Genomic DNA, 8,185 nt, shown 5'->3' with positions numbered 1-8,185 from the left:
CACCGTCTTTGCTGCTTTATGACGCAGAGATGAGGGAGTTGGGCCCAGGGGCCTTGCCTGTGCCTGAAGGGCCCGATGCAGAAAACTCCTGGTGGGAAGGATGTTCCTTGAGGGCAGCTTTTGGAGTCTTTCCTACTTTTAACTGAGAAGCAGCTATTCACATGGTTCTATTCTGCTGGTGTGTTTCAAAATAATTGGTGTAGAGTTGCGAAGACGTCCGAGACACCCATGATCCACTCCGGGCCAGTGCCGGGCATTGTGCTCAGATGCCTTCAGACCACATTCAGATGCCAAAGATTCTTGCTTGGTTATTCTCAAACTTATGAGAATCTAAAACGCGAGCCACGGTATGGATTTTCTCTTGAGCCTCCATGACTTTGCCTTGTATTTTGGGCATGAATGACTTCATCAAGGGAAAAGAATTTGAGGAAGGAGCCTCTGAGGCTAGGAGGGGGTGGGAAGGGGCAGGGGGAAGAGGAGGGAAAAGGAGCTGTAGAGAGAAGAGCCAGGCTGGGGCTGGGGCAACTCCCCATGATGCTCCCCCACCCCTGGCGCGAGGCCCCAGGGACTGACTGATTTTCCCACAGGAAATGTGTATGATTGCGTGTCTGTTTTGTGGGCTGGCCATTTGGATTGAGGGAATGTCTGTGTTGTGATTCCTTATTGATTCGAAGGTTGGAAAGGTTTGTGCTCAATACAGGGGTCTCTTGGTGCGATGGGAAATGTGATCGCAGCCGCCTTCAGGGTGGGGAGAGCCCTTGAGGCCCTCAGTGGTGGCCGGTGTCGGCCTTCGCTTCCCTGGGTGAGCTGCCCTCAGGGTGGGAAGGGAGGCCCTCGGTGGTGGCCACTGTTGGCCTTCGCCTCCCTGGGTGAGTGCTGCTCCATCCCCGGCTCTCCGACTCCTTGCCTGGCACCTTCCTCGTTGGAGGCCGTGATCCATCAACTTTGTCCATGCGTGTCCTGCAGACTAGTGCTGACTGCAGGTTCAGGAGTGGTCAGAGGAGGCCAAAGGAGGCCCTCGTGATGCGAAGCTAAACGTTTAATGATGGCGCTGTTGAGTGCATGAGCCCCGTCAGCCCGAGTCTGGGTAAGAGGGAACCGCAGGGTGGAGGGAAGACTGGACAGATGGGTGCTTTCCTCGGCCCCTGGGAGCACGGCCAGGTCTACCCTCAGACCTCCTGGTTTCTCCCATATTTCCGTAAATAGCAAGGGAAGGACTCGGGGCACCCAGGGACCTCAGGGGTATAAGCTGTGTCCTCGCGTGGCCCCAGCTGTGGCCAGTGACGTTATTCTCTTTAACCTCAGGCTTATTTTCTATAAAAACACAAAGGGACAGAAGTAGTTCAAGGGCCTCTAAAGACTTATGTAATTGTTAATAGGCCTAATTTTATGCTTTCTTGTGTATTAAGAGCAAATCATGAAACAAACTCATTTCTGTTTGAAGAAATCTTTACTGCTCTCATTTTTGTGGCAAGCAGCATTGGTTCTTTGCTTAGTGAGCGTTAGTGCCCTCCTGCCTAGTGCTGCTGCCTGGTGTGTCCTTGTACACACCTCTGTCCATTGGTCTCCGTTCACCTTTCCGCCTAGAATTGTAGGAGGGGCGCTGGGATCTTAGGGCTAGAAAGAAGCTCTGAAGACCACTTTTAGGGGCGGCTTTTAGTCAGGGCTTCCAGAGAGACAGCCAGCCGGGTGTGCGTGTGTCTCCAGGGCGAGGCTTGCTGCAGGGGCTACAGAGTCCAAGAAGCCCCAGGACCCACAGCCTGCAAGGTGGAGTCCTGGGAGGGTGTGGCTTGAAGACTTGAGAAGCGGAGGGTGCAGATCCCACCCGGGTCTGAGGAGCTGAGACCAAGGAGCACGGGCTACAGAAGACAGATGTCACCGGCACATCAGCCAGACAGGTGGAGTGAACCCAGTTTTCCCCGCCTTGCTGTTTTACTTGGGCCCTGGGTGGATAGGGTGGTGCCCCCCACACCGGCGAGGATGGGTCTCCACTCAGTCCAGAGGCAAACATGCATCTCACACAGAAATAATGCAGAACCAGCCATCTGGGCACCCCGGGCACGCTCAGGTTGATGCACAAAACCAACGCCGCGCGTGGCCCTGACATCTGCGTGTTCGCATCACTCCATGCACATTGCTCGGTCATTGCCTCGGTGAGTTTGTAAGTTCGTTGTGTGGTTCTGGGGCTCTTTGTCCCGGGTGGTGGTGGTGGTGATGATGACAGGTTCCCCACTGCCCCAGCTCAGGTATGGAAGGTGATGGCACCAACGGCTCCTTGTTTCTCAGACACTTGAGCGGGTGCTCTGTGCAGCCAGTTCCACCTGCAGCAGCATCTGTTCCCTATGCCGATTCCATTCGGAGTGTGCGCCTCCCTTCTGTTGAGGGTGCAGCCTTCTTTCAGGGAAGAACTGTGTCCTGTTCGCCTATATCTCCTGTTGTGAATCTCATGGCTGAATAAGTAGCTATAGGATACCTCGGTGGCTGAACCATAGGTTCATTGGAAAGAAAACTTTATACATTTTTTTTCTTTTTGGGATGGAGTTTCACACTCAACGCCCAGGCTGAAGTGCAATGGCACGATCTTGGCTCATTGCAAACTCTCCCTCCTGGGTTCAAGTGATTCTCCTCCCTCAACCTCCCAAGTAACTGGGGCTACAGGCGTCTGCCACCATGCCTGGCTAATTTTCATATTTTCGTTAGAGAAGGAATTTCACCATGTTGGCCAGGCTGGTCTTAAACTCTTGACCTCAGGTGATGCACCCACCTCGGCCACCCAAAGTGCTGGGATTACGGCCATGAGCCACCACACCCAAGAACTTAATACCATTTTTTAAAAAAAAATCATAGTGGGCTTGTTAAATGCTTACGTTAATGTTTATTTTAAAAAATGTTATCTGTGACCTTTGAGCTTTTCATAGCACTTCTCGTGTGAGTATTTAAAAAAGGCCCTTTAGTCGTGGGGGAGAAGCGGTTATCCCTTTCAGCAGAGGGAGATGGAGGAACAGGCCGTGGTGGGTCTGAGCACAGGCAGTCACCCCAGCCTTGGTGCTTGCTTAGGTCTGTTCTCCGTTCACCGTAGTTGCATCCACTCTCATTGTCACCTTAAAAATAGGCTTTTTCGGCCGGGCGCGGTGGCTCAAGCCTGTAATCCCAGCACTTTGGGAGGCCAAGGTGGGTGAATCACGAGGTCAGGAGACCGAGACCATCCTGGCTAACACGGTGAAACCCCATCTCTACTAAAAATACAAAAAAATTAGCCGGGCGTGGTGGCAGGCGCCTGTAGTCCCAGCTACTTGGGAGGTTGAGGCAGGAGAATGGCGTGAACCCAGGAGGCGGAGCTTGCAGTGAGCCGAGATAGTGCCTCTGCACTCCAGCCTTGGCGACAGAGCAAGACTCCGCCTCAAAAAAAAAAAAAAAAAAATAGGCTTTTTCCTCTTTCTAATCAGAACAGTTAGTTTGTTAACTATCACGTTAAGGTGTCGAGAATGATGGCTTTCAGGCCTCAGATATGACACAAGTAATAAATGCAGCTGACCCTGAACAACATAGGTTTTGAGCTTCGAAGGAACACTTATGTTAATTATTTTCCAACCAAACCCTTACTGAAAAAACCTGGGTTTGTGGAGGGCCGACGTTTCCTACATGCGGTTCCATAGGGTGGCCGTGGAGTCCTGTGGATACGTAGATTTGGGTAAACTCGGAGGGTGTTCTGGAATCCATGTCCCTGTGTATACAGAGGGACAACTGCAGCTTTTTAAAAGTTTGTGTCCTGCCTTGTCCTAAAAAGGCTCCAAGGTGGATGCAAAATTATTTCATTTTTTTGGTTTTCTTGGTGGGATATTGATGTTTATTCTACAGTGTCTAAAATCCTGAGTGAACAGAGTTACCGCTTCTGGAACAAAGCCAGTCTGGAAACACATATTGAGATATCCACCTTTTCTTCATGGTTTCACAAAAGGCCATGATCATATTTTATTCAGTTGAACCATAGGAAACTGCCAATATTTGCAGTTTGTGGCCTACAAAATGGCAGGTTCGTACGATATTAAAAACAAAGGCTTCCTGGATGGGGAAAATAGGAATCTGTAAGAACCTGAAGTTGTCTGTCATGGCCGCTGAGTCACAGATAAATAAACCTGCGTGAGGGGAAGTTGGCTGTACAGTATTTTCCTTCTGTTTTGAAACTGTCAGAAAAAGGTCAGTTCCATTGAGTTGGGTCCCTTTGCCTCACCTTTGCTGCATAGGGGACTTGCCATTATACCTCTTGTTTCCAGTGCCCAGGAGGCAGATGCCACATAGAAGACCTGCAGGTCAGTGGATGTGAAACAGGCATCGGACACGCTGTGCACCTTGGGACGCATCTGAGAATTGAGTACTTGCGGCAGGTCTGAGGTGAGGGCGTGTTCCATCTCCTCTCCCTTCTCTGGCTTTGCAGGCCTTTGAAGTTGGTCCTGGAAAGTGAAATTAGTTAATGCTGATTTAAGCTCCAGGTCAAAGCCAGGGGGCCGAAGAGACCCGCCCTTCACTAGGGGTGTGAAGCATTGGGCCCTCCCATCAGGAGGCAGCAGGGACTCGAGAAAGCCCCACATGCCCTCCAGTTCCCTTATGTTGAAATTTTTTTTTTTTTTGTGACGGAGTCTGGCTCTGTCGCCCGGGCTGGAGTGCAGTGGCCGGATCTCAGCTCACTGCAAGCTCCGCCTCCCGGATTTACGCCTTTCTCCTGCCTCAGCCTCCCGAGTAGCTGGGACTACAGGCGCCCGTCACCTCGCCCGGCTAGTTTTTTGTATTTTTTAGTAGAGACGGGGTTTCGCCGTGTTAGCCAGGATGGTCTCGATCTCCTGACCTCGTGATCCGCCCGTCTCGGCCTCCCAAAGTGCTGGGATTACAGGCTTGAGCCACCGCGCCCGGCCCCTATGTTGAAATTTTTTGTGCTTGGCCATGCCGGGTCATTTTGGGAGGTAAATGGGGGGTTCACATGGGGATGTGCAGTTTTCTTAGGTATCAGGTGCGAGAGTTGAATTTGTAGAAGCTGTGCAGATAGGAAAGGGCCTGGCAGGGAGTGCTGTTTACACGGAGCCAATTTAACGCGAGGTCTGTGCTCTGCCTGGGTCCGTGTCTGTCCAGTGTCTCCCAGTCTGCAACAGGACGTTCACGTGACTCGGCGCCATCGTCCCACTCTGTGTAGACATCTGAGGATCTGCGCGGCTGCTCTGTTAGAGCGAGTTGTGATAATGAACTGAGAAACAGTGAACAGACCCTGAATTGGTTAGCACTGGTTCCACGGCCACTTCTGCCGTGGTTGGAGTCATTCATAATAAAATGTGCTGGACTCCTATGCAGAGCTCTGAATTTCAGAGGCCCTTTAACTTGGCAGCTAACCAGCCGCTTCCTTCAGAAGACATTTGAGTCCCCTTTACCTACCAGGGTGACCCTGGGAGTTTGAAGATGAGTGAGACAAGCCCTCCGTGTCTTGTGGATTTTACTGTCCAGAGGGGAGACAGATGTGGATGTTGAAGGAGTCCCTATCAGAGGTCAGCGCACGTCATTTTTGTTTCTTCAGCACTTGCTGTATTCAGGCGGTGCCCCGGGCCACGTGCAGAGCATCTGGGGACCCTGCCCATGGCATCCCAGGCACAGCTAGCATCTGCGCCATCTTCATACTTGGCCTGAGTTTTGGGGAAGTACCGAGGATGGCTTCTGCCTTTGCTAGAGAGAGTTGGAAGTCAGGGCAGCCCTCCACAAGGAGATGATCGCCAGCTGATTCCTCAAGAAAGAGAGGTTGTCCCCACATGGGCAGAGCAGGGCAGCATGCACAGACCTGGGTGTGGGGTCTGGGGCATGTGCATCTGAGTGGGGTCTGCTGGGAGACAGCAAGGGTGAGGTGTGAAGGCAGTTGGAATTGACAGGATAAATTATCACTAAGGCGATGCTGGGAAAACATAAAATTAGGACTCTCTGGGGTAAACATGGACTTAGGGTGACCCTGGGCGTGGGTGTTTTCAGGCTCTGAAGGCAGAGATTTAGGAAATTGGGGCAGAGCTGAGCCCCAGATGAGGATGAAGACCACCCTTGGGATGTTAAATGAGACAGGGGTGGAAACCCAGTGAATGTCCTGGGGGGTCAGTCCAGCAGGAAGGCAGCAGAGGAGACCGGTGTCCTCAAAGGCCCCTTGGGCCTGTCTCTCAAAGTGCTGGGATTACAGGCATGAGCCACTGCTCCCTGCTGATACTTTTAAAATTTCTAAGCTACTCTCTCTCATACCCACTCCTATATATATTTTTTTCTAGACCAGGTTTATGGCTATATTTTTTCCAAGGGAATCGAAAAGTTACCTGTTTGAAGTACAAATAACACCGTGTTTAAAAACCGAAAATGCCAATTTGCATAGAAGTTTCCAAATACCCAGTTGGTTTGAGCCTTGCATTGCAGTGTCACTACCTGCTCTTAAATTTCTACACGATGTATAGATAGCGAGGCAGGGACGGCTCGTACATCTTCAGATTTCAATTCTACTAACTTGGGCTATATTTTCATTTATTTTGGCACACCTGTGGGTGCGGTAAGCAATGCCAGGGTATTTATTTTGAAGCTTGTCCAATAACAGTTGGGAAGATTTTCACATTTTTAGAATTTTCATAATAATAGTTATAATTTACAAAGAATTTAAAATTGTGTAGTCATTATTTTGTTTTTTTTCTAGATGTGCCCTGAAACAGGGTTGCTAACTATCATTCTACATCACAGGATTCAGAACAGTACCCTTTTGGAACAGATGCCTGTTATCGAGGAATTCCACCTAGTCAGTTCACTTTAAACGTGTTTAAAAGGTTTTCTTTATCCTAGTTGGCACCTGTGGCTATAGTTTGTTTTCACTGCTGAGGAATATTCCACGATGGAAACCGTAATTCATCTGTTTTTCATATCGGTGGACATTTGGATTATTTTGGGAGGGTGTGTATGTCTATTCAGCCTTCATTTTTTCAGGGTTTTTTGTAGAAGATAATGTAACAGTGTAACATCCTCTGGTACAGAGCCAACACGAACCCTGATTACAGCCACACAGACTCTCAGAGCTTGTTACCAACACAGAGAACCATTTTCTTAAGTTGAAACACAGTAGCAGAACCTGAAGCCATGTGAACGGTTCCTCCGATCTTACACTTGGAATTCACTTTTTATCACTATGTCTGCTAATTAGGAAGCATATCAATTATACAGAAATCTGAGAATGTAAAATTATACGTTTATAACAGAAAAAACCTTATTTAATACCCCAGAACACATGGCTATGTTTTTCCCTCATGCCCCACCACTGTTTTCTTTGCTTGAAATGGGAAATGACACTTGAAGGCAGTTTTCTAGCGACTGTTAGGCTGGCATAGTTCTTCAGAGACAGAGGATGTAAAGCACATGGAGAATTTCTGTCTGTGGAATGTGATTTCCTGGTCACCTTATTCAGGCTGCTGCCGCCTTCCCCTCTGGCCACCTGCACCGTGGGACGTCTGAGGAGGTCCCTGTTTCATCCTCTGGAAATTCTGAAAAGGAAGGAGAGGAGGGCGTGCAGGGTGTGGTGCATTTGTGTTGGTCCTTCGAGCTTTTATTTGGAGTCTCGGCTGCCTTGGTGGTTCCTGCCTTTATGCCCCTAGCTCGTGGCTTCGTCCTTGTGTCTAACTCACAGGCAGACAGATGGAAAGGGAAGTTGTATTCAGCCAACAGCTTGATCTTATTCTCAAGGCTTAAATCGACTGGGTATTTGGAGACTTCTGTGCAAGTGGGCATTTTTGGTTTTTAAACATGGTGTCTTATTTGTACTTCAAATGGGTAACTGGTTCTCTTGGAAAAAATATAGGCATAAAGCTTGTTTTTTTTTTTTTTTTTAAAAAAAGATGAGAGTGGGTGTGAGAGAGTGGCTTAGAAATTACACCAATAATGGTTGGGCCTGGTGGCTTACGCCTGTAACTCCAGCACTTTGAGAGGAGGAGGCAGGTGGATCCCCTGAGGTTAGGAATTCCAGACCAGCCTGGTCAACATGGTGAAACCCCGTCTGTACTGAGAATATGAAAATTAGCCGGGCATGGTGGCAGGCACCTGTAATCCCAGCTACTTGGGAGGCTGAGGCAGGAGAATCACTTGTACCCGGGAGGCAGAGGTTGCAGTGAGCCGAGATTGCGCCACTGCTCTCCAC

This window comes from Chlorocebus sabaeus, chromosome 29, assembly GCF_047675955.1.
Source record: "Chlorocebus sabaeus isolate Y175 chromosome 29, mChlSab1.0.hap1, whole genome shotgun sequence".
In the NCBI taxonomy this organism is placed as follows: domain Eukaryota; kingdom Metazoa; phylum Chordata; class Mammalia; order Primates; family Cercopithecidae; genus Chlorocebus; species Chlorocebus sabaeus.
The sequence above is the reverse complement of the archived record's forward strand: the minus strand, read 5'-3'. Positions refer to the sequence as shown.